Genomic DNA, 18796 nt, shown 5'->3' with positions numbered 1-18796 from the left:
CGAAATGGTTGGCACAAATCCTCAAGTTTGGAATATGACTTCACATATTCTTTTCACCCTGGTTAATCCAATGATAAAGTTAGTTTTTCTGTAACTGTATTCAGGAGTGACATTTTTGGCGAGTAAGCAGGCTGTGTCCATTGACTAGGCACTTGATGTATTTCAGAAGTCTTATTAGGAGATTAAAGAACAAATTATTTTTAGTGGTTGTAACTAAACTCCAGTGAAGAATTCATACATGAGCAGAATCTTAGTATTTCTCTCCGCTTTGAATATCTTTGTGTTTGTCCAGCTCTCTATACCAAATAAGACAACTGTTACCTTTAAAGTAGTTGAAAACTAAAGAAATTATCCTGAAAAGGTGTCTAAGATAGTCTAAAGAGTTAAACATGAGGTTTTCAAAAAGCAGTTTCAGTTGACTTCATTGAGAGTTATGTACACTTAACTGAGAGGACTAACTTGACACTGCTTGAGTTGTTAGATGGCTCAGTGTTAGTAAAATTACTGTCCTTGTTTTGCAAATTAATAAGCCAGATCTTAGAGGATTTGAAGTTAAAACATTAGGAAGAGGAAAATGTTTTTTAGTGTCTGCATGTTTCTAAAATTAAGAGCTCTGAATATTCCCAAAATCAGTGTGATGCTTATTCTGAAAGTTTATGCTGACTAAGCTTTTCAATATCTCATAGCTAATTAACAGCATAGACTTGCTTTGAACTCAGTCCTATCCTTTATTCAGAGAATTGCGTTTCCAGTGCTGTTTGCACATGCAGTCAGCTAGTTTCAACATAACAGTTTTGAAAGCAGGTTCTTGCTCAGCTGTCCTCAATTTGAATTGACACTGACTCAGATCCGCTCTCAGCAGTGACCACTGCTTCCTCTCCAACTGATACCATCCTTCCCAAGATGGACATGCTTAGCCAAGACTCTTCTTGCCATATACTGCCTCTTTTAGCTTGTTTGGGTTTTGGTTTGGTTTTGTTTTGTTTTTCTTTTTAAGAGACTGGAGAGGGCCAGTTAGAAGGCCCAGGAGATAAATCTTGAAGCAAGGGAGCTGTTAAGCTGAAGCGTTGTTCTCAGAAAGGGAACAAAACAACTCAGCAACTCGGAGCCAGTTTGCTCTGTTTCTCTCCTTGGGAATCATGCATTATTCCATCAAGAAAGTTGCTCCTACTCGGCTCATACTGAGTGGCAATACTGTATTGCCTACAATTGGAGAGATGTCCAAGGAACACAGAAATGTAGGAGAAATATTTTTTCGTCTCTCCATGTACAGTCAGCAGCCTGTAGCCCTAGGGAATACTTGATCTGATGCAGCACCACAGAGCTTGTATTTGACTGGAGTGCAGACTGTACCTCACAGTGTTATCCCACAAGTGTGAGGTCGTTTACCCGGTGTGCGAGACGCCAATATACACACAAAGCAGAGGTATTTTTATTTCATGTCTGCGCAGAGGTGGGTGCTAGGTGGTAGCTCCACAAAGCTAGCACAAAGTTCGGTCATACAGATACAGTATTTATACAGTCCAGTTATGCATATGCATAAGTTACTACACAAAGCAGTTTTCTATTGGTCTACATTTCTCTTACTTCGATTTAAAGCTACAGTGCTACTTTAATATTCTGCGCACGCTCAAAGGTGAGGGGTCTCTGCTTGGGCTGGGGTCTCCAGCTCGAGGGGTGTGACTTTTAGTATTATAATGAGGATAGTTTGCATGAGGGTGCTCTTATGACACTTCTACTAGTAGTTTCAGATGGTTCCCAAAACATTTTAATTAGCTCACATATTTATTCACGATGTGCTTCTCTCCCAAGGACAGTAATTCTTGTTTAGACATTCTGCTTTCCAGCCTGAATCCCTCTTATCAACTTTACGTAAACCCTGGCCTTCCACCCGCTCCTGTTAGACTACAACAGTGCTGGATGTACTGCAATGTACTTCAGATAGGAAGTCTTTGAGAATAAGTCTCATTACTAACTTAGGCGATACAAGAAAAATAAGCTCTTTATTTCAAAGAAAGCATGCTTATAAATAAACCATAGTGTTAACAGCTACTATTAGTTATATGTATTGCCACTGTCATCATGGAAAGAATCAAATTATTTAGATGCCTTTTGAGTTTAGTTTGGGATATACTGGTGTAACTACCTGAAATATTCCAGTAGGCAGAGACTTCACCTAAAATGAGTAGGTGATATGTATCATAGGGCACACAGCAATCCTGTCGTTTGTTTAGTCCAAGCTGGCGATTGTGCTGCAACTCCCTCCTGGGCACTCAGGTTTCTTTCTTCTGGACACTGGATGGGAGAGAAGAGGGATTAGGAGGCAGTCTCAATATTCACTCCACATGTGGTGTTAAAAATGGCTCAGAAGCAAAGCTATAGACGCTTGGAAGTGCTTCCAAGTTTCCCACTGTAGATTTAGTTTTAAAAAAAGCATCAAGGAATAAATAAAAAATAGAGCTAAAGTAATATGTTTTCAAATTTAAAGTAATAGATTGGGGAAGACTACTTGCATTTGGGGCATATGTGATGTAGAACAATTTGAACTATATGTAATTACAATAGGAGTGTCACAAAGAAAGCTACTTATAAAAATGAAGAAGTCTAAAAAGACTTGATTTTCAGCTCATTGAAATTCAGTTAGACCACTTGTCAGCAGAAAAATTTCAGCTTGAGATCCTTGAGAAGTTGATGTTATCCTTGAAATTCTGTGACATACAGCTACCATTCTTCATTAGCCAGCTGATGGATTAATTAATCATGGCAACCCAACTGGATATTGCAAAATTTTCAAACAGAACAAAAAAATCTAGTGTAAGTATCAGTAAAATTTTGAGTATTAATGCTAAAGGAGAGTGGTGTTATGTTGTTAGGCAACAATTAACAGAGGTTTCATTGTTATGCCACTTCCACCAGGTTTGCACCAGTGCAGAAGCAGTGATTTAAGGGCACCTAGTTTTCCCAGTCTGCAGACATTACTTATCAAGTCCCTTAGTACCTTATGAATGCATAAAATCTGATTACTATATTTAGCAGTCTTTCTTTCTATATTCCTTTTTCATTTTCTTTGCAGAGTAAAATATTACTACATTTGTAGCCACATATTAAATGCCTCTCTTTCCAGTTGGATATTGTTCAGGTACAAGCCTGAATCAAGCATCATAGTTTCACTCTGTCTGTATTTTCCACTACAGTCTTTCAATATGTAGCACGTCTTTCAGAACTGTTACTGTATGTCATCATCATTAATGGTCCTGAACCATTCTGCGTAGGTAGCTGCTTGACTGAATGGATCAGGCTTCATCTTCTGGTATTTACTGTGTGCATTAAATCTCATTGACTAACACTACCTTCATCTTATACTCTGTCTTTTCTTAATGGTAGATCTTTGTGTGCTGTGAGACAACCCCCTCACTCCCCTATTGCTTTTTTGTATGATCTAGCACTGTCAGTTATCCTCCATCTTGAATTCCTCTAAAACAGCGTAAGAGGAGACTGTGTTCGCTAAAATAACACAAGCAATGGCAATCTGATGTTTTGCCCTTCACAGCACAACACATTGTATCAAGTTGAGAGAGATTTATAGATAACAGTCATTTAGAACCTAGTTCAGGTGCGTGTGCCTACTAAGCACAGGTTGATCACAAAAAATGTCTATATGAATTGGAGATCATCTTTTGTAAGCACATGTAAGTATACTGCCTTCAAGAAGAACTTGTGACAATATGAATTGCAGTTTAGTGTTTTCAGAATGGAAATTATCCAGGTATCACAATGACACCAAATGTTTTGTAAAACAAAAGTTAAATGAATAAAAGTCCTTTTAAAATTTGGCAAAAATAGCAATGATACAGGAGTTTTACACATAATAGAATATATACATATATGTAATGGAAATAAATATCCAATCAGATTGTGTAGCACTTTGATCACTCCTCCTCCCCTCACCTTCCCATGACTAAATATTGACCAGAATCTTGACAAATCTTTGGTTTAAAATCAGGAACTGGCAAAAACAGTGAGAATGATCTTTCTTGTAAATTCTTTATGGGGAGAAAACATTTGACCACAATCCTTCAGGGCTTGGCCAAGAGTGAGGAGCAATGCTCAGTTAATGCAGCCTTAGTCAGTGGCACCTGCTGGTATTAGCAGAAATATATTTTGACCAGCAGAATAAAAATGTTTGATATCGATGCTAATGCTTTTAGAGCAAGGTTACAGGGATTGAGAAAGACACAGCAAAAAGAGCACACTGCCAGAGGTGATCAATAACATTTTCCTACTTAAAATTTATCTCACCCTGTTAAAAGCGGTCTCGATACAGATTGACTGCTGAGACTGCTCACAGCAAGTGTTTTGAGCGAAGACTTGAGCACTGTATGCTCTAAAGTATGTTGGCCTACGCATGAAGTGTAGATTGGCCTTTGTGTGATGCAGATGAGAAGAATCTTGTCTTTATGACCTGCTTATGTGTGTCTGTGTGTCTTTATAGGCTTCCCCACCATTTCAGCTAATGAATGATACAGTTCAGAGGGAGTGACTTTGGTATCTTAAGTCCTTCATGGACTCCATCCTACTTTCTTCACAATTACTGGTGTAGATTAAAAGGTGCTTGAAGGAGTGGTAGTTCAGCTTCTCTGCTTTCCAGTCTTTGGGAGTCCTGCTTTTATCCTCTAGGACATAATTATTCATCAATCCATCACTGTCCCTGGAGCACTCCTGTGGGAGAATTAGCAAGCTAACTGGGTGTGAAGTGTGGTGCCTGTTGTCCATTGAAAAAGTTGCTAGCGGAAAGACTTGAGGATTAATTTAAACATGTTATCTTTTACATACCAAAAGCGAAGTTGTGGGGCTTTTGTTATTTCACTGTTGGGTACCAGAGGAAAGTATCATTAAAATGTTTTGGGCTTATTACAGTTATGATAATGACTTAGTCTGTTTCTTTAAAAAAAAAAAAAAAGTTATTTTAAACAAATATTTATCTGCCAGCACTGTAATCATAGAAATAGTGCACTGCTGCTAACATTATCCTCATTCTAACAAGCTTTGGTTAATTCAAACGTCTTTGCTTTAGAAAAAGGTTTTCCTTTGATGTATTCACATTGACTTGTCAATTCAATGCTAGTTTTTCTAGTGAAATCCACATTTTTAGGTACCTTTTGGGCAGATATATCATGAAAAAGAGGTAAGCTATCCTTTCCAACTAAACAGAAATTGAAAAAAAAGGAAATGACTATGTTTCAACAAATGACATTCTATCTGGACTTAGATACTTCCTGATTCCACCAAAAACATACAAGACTTCATAGTTCTTTGCACTCATGGCTGTATAAGATGTTAATCTCCTTCAAACGTTTACTCACAGCCAACTTTATCATTCATGTGTTAATTAAACAGTTGGGGGGGTGTGGAAGAGAGGAGAGAACACCCATAAAATTGATAGAAAAGAAATTGAAATAAGCAGATATTTTAAAGTGTTTCTCCTGATACAGCATACATGTTTCTGAAGGATAATTCAGGGAGAAAAGGAATGAGATTGCTAGGGCTCTATTGATAGGTGCTCCAGTGCCCACAGTTATCCTGTTTTTCATAATCCCTCAAAGGAAATTTGCCCTTATAACAACTATTGGCTCATGTATTATTCTGTGTAATATAAAGCGGGTTCATCTATCCTCTACATCCGAACTCAGCATGCAGTCTCTCTGTTCTGATGTGTCTGGCTTATTCTGAGCCTGTTTACAGTGCATCTGACATTTTGAACTGCAGAATGTGACAAGCTGACAGTGCCTCTGATTATAAAATCAGCTCATCTGCTGATATTAAGGAAGAGCAAGATGATGTATGAAATAGGTTTTAAATAGATCATACCGTACTCTAAAATATGCACATTTTGAATATTTTAAGAAAGGGTATACAGTACAAGGCTTTAGTTTATTTTGTGTTTTCATTTGGTTTGAAGACTGTGCCGTATTATTATTTGTTCTTACAATATACAGAAGGCACTGAAACACGTAAATCCTTTTCCATTGCCCTAACTTAGCATTTGTAAGTATAAAAACCAAACCACTGCTCAAAAAGTTAATGCAATGCCACATTTTCAAAAGTTCACCATCTGCAGTTAGGATCGAGAGCTCAGCTTTACATCTAAGTGCCTGAGTAGTGGCTAGAGTACTAGCTGGCACTAGAGAGAGTACCAGCTAGTACCTCCCATTACGACACCAGTTGCCAAATTGGCAAGAGTTCAATATATGCTGCCCAAAATATTTTGAAAATCTGGAGAACATAGCCTAACTAATTGATTAAATTGCTACTGTATTGATTATGGACATTGTGAAAGTCATTGTTTTCTTTTGCCCACCTCGATATGTGTAAAACACAAAATCAAAAGTAATATTCAAACAAGGTGGTGTGATTTAATTGAAAGTAAGAAATGCAAATGTTTTTGTAATACAATTTACATTCGTCACAGAGGCTGGATTTAGAAATGTCATGATATATCCAGTCTCTATGTATTTTTTTTCATAGTACTTCAGAGACGTTGAGAAGTATTTCAAGTCTTTCACCTCACATCCAGAAAACGCCCGTAGTAAATGTTTAATATGCTAGTACATAACGCTGCCACAATAAAAATGTTCAAATGCCATTAAGGATCTGGCTAACGTCCATAGTACAGGGAACTTTTAAGCTAGACTGACCAACATTAACTGTTTCAAGCCAATACTGTAACTGTAACTCACTACAATTTACTTTTGTGTTGTGCCACCCTTCATAAACAGCTCACTCTAAACAGGATGTGGTGGGTACTACTTACAGTCCAGCAACTGTATTTTGCATGCAGTTGTGAATGCTGAGATACAGCCTTGGATGTCTAACAAACAGCAAATCTATTAGGGTTTGAATTATTGAATAACGGAATCTGTCATATAGGCTTTTGTCATCACATCTTGATTATTGTGCCTTCATTTTCTCTGGTTGATAAATACGATTCTTCCCCTCTCCTATCTGTTGAGAGCGATGTCTCAAATTTTTCTTGCTCATTGTTGCTGCTTTGTTGGTTTTGCAGGTACCACATTTTTCCCAGGTAGTTTTCTGGAGCAGACCTCCTTGATAAAATTTGCCTCTGATCACAGGCAAAACCTGCTAAGAATGTATAAAAGAATGTAGACAGTCCTGCTTTGGATGAGATGAAAGTAAACTGAACCCAGTGTATTTTGAACAAAGAAATGTCTGGATCAATGGAAGTGCACTGTTCAAACAAAACCAACCCAACTTTGATTAGAAGATTTCCTATTATCAGGCCATGCCATGCACTGGTGGCATTGGTTATTGGCTTCTAACTCATATGACAAAGAATAAACGTCTTTGTTTCCAAATCTTACCAGGCTCTACCTAATGTTTTGCACTCAGGAATGGTACATTGAGTCTCAACTATGATTAGATACTATTAAGGCTGCTTTTCTCACCTGCTAAACTTAAAAGCAAGTACTTTTCTCCCCCAGTGCTGCCCACATCTCGAAAAAAAATCCATTAAGTATCAGCTAAGATAATTCTTCATGCACCTTCACGTTCTACCTCTACATTTTTGCCTGGAGACTTATAAACTTATGATAGTGGCTAAATTCCTTATTCACTAAGGTTATTTCCAGTCCTGCTGACAAAGGTGCTGTGACCCACTGTTTCCTTTTCCTGTTCTGTTAGTCTGTGTTTCTGTTTACTTCAACAGCACAGAGTACAGTGAAATCCTAGGCTGTGACTAAGACTGGAATGCGCAATTAGAGCATTAATTCTAATAACTGTGAAACCGGAACTGTTAGCTTCTGAAAATAGGTATTTTAAATGAAATACAGAGATGCCTGTTATAACATCTGCATGACACATCTGTATGCTAGTTGTAGTGTTTAACTCTCTGTACAGCAGGGGGCAAAGTGACAACAGAAAAAGGAACTGTAGATTTTGTAGATTTTGGCCATAAAAGTAAGTTTCCTATAATGACATATTGTCCTTAATTAATAAAATGTCATGAACATAAAATCATTGATTCAGTGTAAAACTTGAGCCTAAAGGGCAGTCCTGAAAATCAAAAAAATTGACTTCGTTTGGGTTCTCTGTGGCTAAAGATACAGTATGTCCTAAAAGAATACCTTCTGTAATTTGAAGTTATGATCAAAGCTAACAAATAGAGTAGACTAGACTGTTTCAGTTGGAAGGGACCTACAACAATCAACTAGTCCAACTGCCTGACCGCTTCAGGGCTGACCAAAAGTTAAGGCATGTTATTAAGGGCATTGTCCAAATACTTCTTAAACACTGACGGGCTTGGAGCATTGACTACCTCTGTAGGAAGCCTGTTCCAGCATTTGACCACCCTCCCAGTAAAGAAATGCTTCCTAATGTCCAGTTTAAAGAAACCATGAATTACAAAGGTTTTAATACCCTTTTGCCCCTTTCAATTTAAATGCAAACTCTGAGCTGCCAATCTTGTTTTGCAGCATAAACAATTAAAAAGGAGAGCTTTTATTTAGCACCAATGTGGGGCTAAATTTTTGAAGAACTTTTCGAAATGCCTTCTCTGTTGCATGTTTTAGGGAACTGTGCATATTTGTGCCGTCTGAGTGTTAGACCACTTGATTCACTACATTTTCATTTACAGCATGTGTAGTGAACCTAATTAGAGTTGGCTTTTACCTAACACCCCAAAGGCACATATGCCAAGTGTTTTAGGAAAGTGTTCCTCAGAATTCACATACAGGGTTCTAAACTGTCCAACAGTATCAATTACTGCAATAATAAATAAAATGCAAGGATTCAAGTATTCCTATAGGTAGAGGGCTGAGAAGCCCTGATTGATCATTTAACTTCCCCGGTCAGACCTATCTTTAATTCAGAATATCTACTTTTTTTTCCCATTACAGCACTTAAGTTAGCATTATTCTATTTTTTTCCATAAAAAATGGATTCAGCTCTGTGCTGGTATAGGCAGCCTTTCCTTATGACCCTGGCCATGTCTATGAGCTGAAGAATCAGAATCAAGTGAATAAACATTTCAGATTAGCACTTCACTCACGTAAAACTAAGTTTGCAAAAAGATCTTGGGAAAAAAATTAATTGAAGACATCATAGTGGTTTTGATTAAAGTGAACATTCTTTGAGCTTTATAGTCACCGAATCTCACATATGGAAATTACAGTTGGTCTTAATCTGCTTTCAGAAGACTGGTGCAAATATTAAAAAGTAATAAACTAACAAGATTGTTTGTTAATGCCACATAAAAGTGCTAATTATACTTCATTTCCTGCCTACAGCTAAACCCAAGAGACATTGCCTAAGAAATTGTTAAATAAGTTGCTTCACTTGAAATGTGACTAGATCTGCAGTGCTTGATGGATTTACATTTAAGGAGTTGTGTGCCACATAATGCCTTTGAAAGTGTGGCAAACAAAGGAGTACTACGAAGAAATTTGTTTAGTTCACAGAAAGTATATTATTAACATATTTGTGATTCCTACTACCTCATGAAGAGGAAAGGCCTTTATTCTTAATTGCACTTTCCCTGAAATTTCAGTATGTAGCATAGTATGATACTGCAATTATATGTTAATTGTCGTATTAGGGCTTTAATTTTTTAACACCATAATGATGGTATTTTTTTCCTCCAGAAAGTATACTTGAAATATACCCCCCTATGTCACACTGGCTGGGAATATTTCTGAAGTGTTTTACTTTGCATCTCTGCTGACATCTGTCTCTTGTGTCTTAGGGACAGGTGCAACATGAAAGAGTCTGCAGAAATGTCATGATGATAATTGAAGCCTTGGGGGGAAAAATTAATTCACATTTTTCTGTTTTTCTACTATGAATCTACCCTCTTTCTCCTTTCTAGGTTAAAATATGAAATTTAAAAATGCTGTTGCACTTGGTCCTTATTCTAAACATACATACCGAATGTATACAGTTGCAAAATTAATACTAATAGTTAGACCTTACATGTATAATGATTCAAAAGCAAGTTAATGATGTCTTTTCTCAAAGATGTGACATATGCTAAATGTTATTTTCTGCAGAGTTTTTTCTAATCCAATTAAATGATTGTTATGGTGAGGAGGAAATGTGAATAAAATTTACGGTTAGAGATATCACAGAATGGCTCATCTTCTATGTGATTTTGTTTTAAAATGTCCTCTTGACCAAACATAGGAGGAAGACCCCTGTAGTACTGAGGAGGGAAAGTAGTAGAAAATACAGGAGCATACATAAATATGTGAGAGTTTGGACACATGCCTTTCTGATTCGGACTTTCTAAATTAAAGAAGCTCCAGGAAAATTTTGTCATCGCAAATCTCACCCATATCTTTTTGAAGAGCGGGTTGCTTTTTGGAGGGTAGAAACATCCCTATGGAGCCTGGATATCATGGAAGAACTGGAGAGGAAAGGCCCTTGAAACCTCTCCTAATTCAAACGTAATGGGTGGGCAGGAAGAGTGTAATATCTCTAGACAGATGTGCTGTTACAACTTGTTGTTTTCAGGTTAAATACTGTGTTACAAGGCTAGTTTGTCAGGTGAGAATGTTATTTAGACGGCTTTATTTCTAACTTGTTACTGAGCTATTCAGGAATTATTGTAGTGAGCTGGATTGGAGCGTGGAAAATTCTGCACAACTTCTTGGGCCAGTACTTACTGAGGACTCCCTCTGAGGGGCACCAGCTGTGTAAGCCCAGTGCCAGGCGCAGAAAGGCAAGCAGGAGGGGACACCAGTGCCTTGAGATAAATGCTAAATTCTTTTGCATCTGGCAAAGCCAAATGCAGTGCAAGAGTAATGAAGACAGCTCAGATGAAATAAAATGCTAGTGCCATTGTGAAAGGACTAAAAGACTGCAGAGTACTCTGCATAAGAATACGGGTGTTTAATGCATTATGTGGAAATGTTATCACTTATTAATAAGAAAACAAATTTAGTACAGAAACCTTATCAAACAGGGGATGGGTTTGTGTTGAGATTGTAGAGACAGCAATATACAGTTTGATTGGTATATTGTATATTGATTGGTCCAAGTAATGAAAAAGGAAGGCATGAAACTAGTACCAGGAAAGCATTTTTATCCTGTAATGTGTGTAAAGGTATTATATTCTATTGGTGATCTTTAAAGAATACCTACTATATAAATATATTTGGCTTTTAAAAATAATTTATTCCTAGAGTTAGTCATGATACTGCACAAGTAACCTATTACAAATAGAAGTTTCTTTTTTAAGGAATAATCGACACTCGGGCTGTGTCGCTATGCATTGTCTTCAGCATATTTATAATGGTATGAGTTCCTGATTAGCTATTGAGTGACTATAAGAACTCAAAATATATGGCCTTTTTTACATAGGGGAGGCAATAATGCCTACTATGGGAAAAGCAATAAAACACATTTATTGGCTGCTTGATGAAGACTGCATTGAATAAAACCAGGTATATCTCTCCTAGCTTCACCTCTGCAAATTGTTAAACTACACAATGGCTGAGAATGTGAAAAAGGGAAACAATAAGCTCTCAGATAACCAAAAAGGAAAAAAAAGTGCATAGTTCTTTTTTCTAAAGTCATCAATGTATGTTACGGCAAAGTGTTTGAAGCAGAAAGTAAATCCTCCATGGACCTATTGCTCTAACAAAGCTAATTTCAATGATAATGTCCCATGCTTCTTTTCATTTATCTATGGATACATAGTAAAACCCAATTTTAATAAGAATCAGGGAAAGAAATTCTGAGTTTACAGAATTCATTTACTTCATTTGTTTATTTATAGTTTCCTTTTAGAATGCTATATTGTGCTGAGAAATATAGCAGTTCTGGGAGATTTAGCATAACCAAATTTTTATAAAATTCTTATTAGTTTAGGGAATTATTGAGCTGTAGAATCTTCTATATGCTACAGTCAATAGCACAACACTATATAGTGTGATATATTTTAAGCTAAGCAAAGACATAAAGGATATGGCTTTATTGCCATTTTATCATTTGTTTAACTTTTAAAGAAATTTAAAATAATTCTGCTTTTAGATTGTAACTGTGCAGTAGTAAAATGGAATGGTGATATGACTGCATTTCTTATTTCTTCTTTATACTCCCATATTTTTTTCATTTGCTATTAGCATCATCTTTGTAATAATAGGAATGTCTTTATATTGTGCTCAAGAGTATAGTTGTATTGTGCAGTAAACACTGTCTAAGAAATCATTTGAGAATACTTGCTGATCATGAAATAATTGTGTATAAGCCACTTCAGCTTTCCTACTTGAAATCTTCTTTATTGTGAAATTAAATACAAGTATGCTCTTCAATATTATTTTCTTACAATGTCTTACAAGCAGCACTTCTCAGTGGCACTTATAATACGATTATTGCATGACAATGCAATGGTTACAATATTTCCTCAAACTGTACCTATAACCTGGACATAAATTGATAGACATGGTATGTGACAAATAGACTATATAATGAGCTCATTCACCTTTGACTTTTTCTAAAGAGCAAAGGCTTTCAATCTCAAAACTTAATGTAAGTAGTTTATTTACATTAGTTGTATTCTAGTGACAATCTTTGCCAGAAGACTGAGATATAATTTTTATACCAAGCATAGTTTGGAAAGGATTATAAACTTTGAATAGATTTATAAATCTAGATTTTAACCTTTTCAATATTCTGCTTTTTGATTGGTTGCCTGATCTACCTCTTCTTCCCAGGTTACTGATGCTGTTAATAGGAGAGAATAGGAATGGCTAATGAATCAAACTACGGGACACTGAAAAGGTCATAGTAGTACACTTTACTATTATCTTCCACAGAATATATGAGGCATTAAAATTCTGATGCTGCAGTCTTGTGACAAAGAATATAATGAGAACTATAAATAATAAACAGCATAACATGAATCTCTTCTTGTGATAATGATTGTAACAAGCAGAAGAGGGAGAAAATCCTTAACCCATTCTCACTGTGCTAATAAGACCTCTCCCTGGATGGGTGTGTTGTAAGCGTCTGTAATTGTAAGAATGAGAAAAAGGGATTTTAAAGTATAATTGAATCCAGCAAGGAAGATGGAGGTTCAAATGTGCTAGCTTTCGTGGACGCTCTCTTCTAGAATGTAACTTTTTTGGCATGAAAGACATTTGTGGATAAATGTGAACAGATGATTACGAGTAACGTGAACAAAAAGTAAGATTGTGAGAAGGTTTGTAGACCTGAAATAAAGTCATTACCACCCCTTTATAAAACTAGCTACAGACCCAGTTAGTTAGAAAGATGTTATTGACACATTGTCGCTATCTGGCTTAGGTTTTACAACTGCAGGTAGTACAGAAAATATTTTTGACGTTCATAATGATTCCCAACTCCTTTGCTCTGAGGTCTGAAAATACAGGAAGTGTTTATCACCCTGAGGCTAAGTTTCCTTACAACTAGGAGCTGTGACCTGATTTGCTGTATGTATCAGTTCAAGCCACTGTCATTTTTTGGAATAACTTCCAACTTGACAATGTGCACAGTACAATAGGAAGTTCATCTGCAATATCCAGATACCATTTCAAAATCACTTTCTGCTATTTGTGAGATTGGTATAACTAAAAAGGAATAGCTTGTTAAAGAAAAATTTATTCATCTTGAGGAATCTTCTGATCTAATTACTGAAAACTGTAAGGAAATCAAGAGCAATTGTCAAAACTTCAGCTCACTATCCTTTAACCACTGATTTGTCTACTAGGTGTCCCAAGAAAGCCTGTTTGTTTTCATCAAGCTGTTACCAAGACTGAATTGAGATTAACATTTAGGTTTTACAGTTGGTATAAAATGTTGAATTTTGGATATTTTGGTGAATTATATACATGAAACGAAAACATAATGATGTCAGACCAAAAGGAATTCCTTCAGGTGGAAGTAAATCCAGGAGGCACTAGCAAAATACTTTTTATTTGTTTAACTGCCAAAGAGATAAAAAATAACTTTACATACTTAAATACTGTCTCAGTGGTGGAAGCATGGGTGTGCTACCATAGTATTTGAAGATCAAAATTCAGGAGCCTCTTTTCTTGTAAAATTCTGAGCAGTCTACAGGTGAAGGATCAAGAGATGCAAATCAGCTTTATACCACCAGTACTGTCTTCACATCTCCAATTGCGTATTAGACAAAGCTGAGACCGTGCTTACCTTTTTCTAATGGGGTTATAACTCTACTTGCTTTTCTCACAGACCTGTCATAGAATCCAATAAACAAAACTATACTAATCTAAATCTATTCTCTCTACACCATTGATGCTCTTGCAGGTTGGTTTTGTATATCAGATTCTTCCTGCAGCCTCTATTTGGCATTAGAAAGGATTGCTGAGATCACTTGGTGTTTTCTTCCTGGATCTTTGAAATCATTCTTAATTATTTCAGGTTTTCACTGTCCTTATTATGACCTCCCTCATGTTATGTACTCTGATGTCATTTAAATCTACCTCCTCCAAGGAGCCTGGCAGCAAGTTGGACTCCTTTCTCCATTTCAGTCCCTAAGCAACTTGAATCTAGCCATGTGAGTGATGTGGTCACTGGTGTGGGAAAGGAAGGAAGTAGAATGTGAGTCATTTGATGTAATTTCTAAACCCTGACAAAGGGGGAGAAAGACAGACAAGTAGAGAACAAAGTATCTGGCTTTGGGAGTGCTGGATGGGTAGCAGAAATTGAGAACTTGCCCGAAAAGCAGCTAAGTATTTAGCCTATAATGATTATCCATGGCCTCTCACCTGAAAAGACTTCAAAGATTATTCCTGGGTTGCTGAACTATTTTGAGGTTTGTGTTGAAATTCCAGCTAGGAATCTTACATGTGCATTTTTACTCTTTCTTAATAATAGTGAAGCAGTTAAAAATTTGCATTATTGCCAAAACTATACATTTTTTCTTGCAATAAGCTTTATGTAGAACAGAGAAAGGGCCATTTAAAATGTTTCTGTTTTACTTTGTATGTAATGCAGGTCTCAAAATGCTTTTAAAAAAAACAAACTCTAAAATATTGTGCTTCCTGTAGGATGAAGTCTGAAAAATGAAAGACTTGCTAACAGATGTGGCTTAATGCTGTAGGTATGCTACTTTGGGACAGTGCACATGCTTCAATTTGTAAGTGTTGCTAAGAAACGATGAGATTGGAAAGATCAGAATTTTCTAATTAAAATCATAAATAAATAATGCTTTAAATAATAAATGCTTTAAAAAAGTTAAAATGTCCGTGTTAGAATTGCATTGGAATTGTGATTGGGTAAAAGACTGCTGTCAGTCAGCAGCTATCCTGTGTTCACATGAATCCCTTCTGTAACTAGGCCACGAAGGTCAAAGAAGAAAAAGATTGAACTCTGTTATACTGAGCTGACTGAGTCAAGGGTAAGAAGTTTCTAGTTAAATCAATAGCAACTACTTCAGCAGCCAAATAGGTCCAGGCATCCCTTTAAATTGCTAATTGTATTTGTTAGGTGCTTCTTTCTTGCTCTTACTATGATATGTATCATTTATTTGGAACTGGAGGAAAACAGACTGACGAGAGGTAGCATGTAAAGATTTAGGGAGAACATTTTATACATAATGTACTATATTTGGCACTTCCATTGTGCAAGGTAGATGTAAAAGATCACAGAGGATGGTTATTATTATACCCACTTAGCAGGTGGAGAACCTTTAGAAAGAAAGAGAAAAGTGAAGTGATTTACAGGAGAACACCAAGCGGTAGATTTGGAGTGATTTTCTGCCACACCATTGAGAGTGTTGGGGGCCACAGTAAGAGGATTTGGTTTTTAACCATTTAAGTACACAGGACTTTTTCTAGTATCTTAAATGAATACAGGCCATGGTGCAAAATAGAATATTGCTAGTCTGACACACCTGGATAGAATTTCAGTTCCAAAAGAAGGCAAACAGAGCTAAATTAAAATGAAAATTAGTTAAAGAAGAAATATTGACTGAGGTTCACCTGTTTGTTGTTCACTGCCTTATAGTCTTGCCAAGACACATTTTTCCTTCTAAAGAGTTGTGACCACATTTCTGATGCTTAATACTCTCAAACCTCAGCAACTAAATAGTTTTTTTTCTTTTTAAGTCTCAAGCCCTGTGTAACTGGCTGCTGTCATTTTCCTTGTCAGAGAGCTTAAGAAAATGGTAAAACATATCACTCAGTACTCTCTCATTTCATTCCATTTAGTGACTAAAATACACAGCAACATGTGTGATATCCTACCATACAGACAGGAGGCTAGAAGCATTTGCGTTTCTCTTTTCTGTAATATGGCACTCCCCTTTTTGTGACTGCAAATTGTAATCAGCATTTCACCTTTCAAGAATTGGCTTAGATTTAGAGTTTAACAGAAGAAAACAACGGAAAGTGTTCAGATGATTAGTTAAATGAGTCAGGAAACATGATGGCTGTTTCCTGTTCCTTTAGAGAATGTTTATTTGAGCAACTAAGTGATTTTCATACATTAAAGAATTTCAGTAATAATTTTTTCTCTTACATGGTCAAATAAACAGCTTGCAAGATGAAGCATAATATACTGCCTATAATTCAAGATGCAAGAAAATATGCTGATGAGGCCCAAAATTAAAATAATGATAGAAACCCGCCCAGAAGTAGCAGTCCTAATTCTTTGTTAAATTACACAGTGTTATTGTGTTGCTGTCACTTGTGTTTGGTAAAACTGCCTTTTGATCATTCCTGACAAAAGGTCTATTTCCTTATTTGTGAAGGACTGTAGAACATGTCATGCTGTCCCTCGATGTGTGTTTATCTTGTCTTTTGATATCAAATTGATTTCTTTATATTGTTTTTGAAGAAAATGCATTTATTAGATGTGATTTTAGCTGCACAACACAGAAATTTTTTGTCAGTTCTGAAGTGCCAGTGTAGGTCCAATGTCAGCTGAAGGCAGCTGTTTTGCCTTGAAATTATTTGCTATTACATGGAAATAGATGGTTGTTATTTTTGTGCATTTTATTTATTTATGCAAAGAAACAAAGCATTCAGTACAAACCAGCATGTAAAATTTAAAGTGCTGTGAAAGAGACGTAAACCAGTAGACAAGAAGTTTATAGATGATTTACTCGAGTAGTCCAAATTTTGAAATAGTGTTTGAAGATGTTAAATATGCACATGCAAAACCCACCATTTGCATCAGCATTTAGAAATTGATTAATTACATGCCTGACTGCCAACTGAAAAGCATGAAAACCCACTCTAACTGCAGAACTTTTTCTATGTGTAGCTGGAACTAAAGGTTGCAGATACTTGCAATTTGCAAATTGCCAGGTCTGTTTGAAATAGGGACACCATTGCCTTCCTGTATTCGTGTAAATTCATATTAATGAGTTCAAAATGTAGTGACAGATTTAATTGTTTTTCACCTTGCTACAGTCAGCTCCAGCCCATTTTCTAAGTGTTTTCTAATTTGGAGGGATTGAGATTCACCAGATCTTATTTAAAGAAATTAGATAAGAATTAGTGCTTAGACTCTGACTTCAAGGCCTTTGATGAGGGACATTGTGTTCTTCTGAAGGAACAATTATTTTCCCTTATATTTCATGAATACCTCTTCCCAGTCAGTGCTTGGCACTTTAGTACATTATTCAAAGTTAATAAATAAATTACAGTGTAACAGAAACATAAATATGATCTTGCTCTTAACACTGAAACCGATTAAAGCAAATAAATGAAGTGTAAGATGGATTCCAGTGAGCAAAAAAACATACCTTAATAACCAAATCGCAAAGAGGTCTGCCTTCTGCACTCTTGAGATGGGACTGCTGTTCCACTGGAAATATGGGCAAAATTGTCAGGAGGAGACTTAAATATGACAGTCTTCATCCTTTCGAAACAGAAAAGTTCGGAAGCGCTTGTTCAAAATCAACCTGTTGCTCGTGAAATAGATCTCAGAAAGGGTGAAAAAGGCAGCATGTCCCAGCAGATGCATTGGTAGGCTGAGATGGAGAAAAGGTAAATTCTTCTTTATTTTAGTCTTACCTTTCCCATTTCCATTTTTGCTTACTTTCTAAGTGTTTGGGACAGGGACTGTTTGCATTGCTAGAGCTCAGCAGTGAGAAGTCCCTTCAGCTAGTGAGATCTGAATACAAGCAAATCTAGAATTGCATATTTGGAAAGAGCCTAACAGAATTAGGAGCCCAAGACCAGATATATGTTTACCTTCTGCTTTTCACTCATTCCATAAATCTTTCAGGACATGTATATATATGTATACATGCGTGCGCGTGTTTGTATAAATACGCCATGTGCTAGTCTGATCATCTAGCCTGGGTACATGTTGACTGGCATTTAATCAGGTGGTTCTCATATCCTCCATGATGATACGCAAATGTTCATTATCCCCAGTCGAGGGTGTTTTTTTCCCCTGTGCAGTTAGTAAATGCTGAAAAGAATTGGCTGTCAAAAACCCCAGATGTTAATAAATAGTATCCAAAGACAGCAGAAGATTCAGCATGGCTCAAATTTCTTGTTTGCCTCCTGCTGAAACTGGATTGGTCATGATTCATGGCTGGGATCTCTGTGTAACGTGTCAGAAGTGTTCAAAAGTTGTGAAAGTGAATTGGTTTTGCCCTTTCAGAGACATCTTTGTCTTTTCATTCTCTCTCCTATCTGATGGTGTGATTTGACGGTAGCCGGGGTACTTAAAGTTGAGAAATACAACTCAGAAATATGAAGATATCTACTGCATTCACTTCATGTAACAGATGTATTAAAACATACTGAGAAGGTAAGGGGACCTGACATTTAGTGGCATG

The sequence above is a fragment of the Ciconia boyciana genome, chromosome 12 (genome assembly GCF_034638445.1).
Source record: "Ciconia boyciana chromosome 12, ASM3463844v1, whole genome shotgun sequence".
Classification (NCBI taxonomy): Eukaryota; Metazoa; Chordata; class Aves; order Ciconiiformes; family Ciconiidae; genus Ciconia; species Ciconia boyciana.
Note: the sequence above shows the minus strand (reverse complement) of the source record.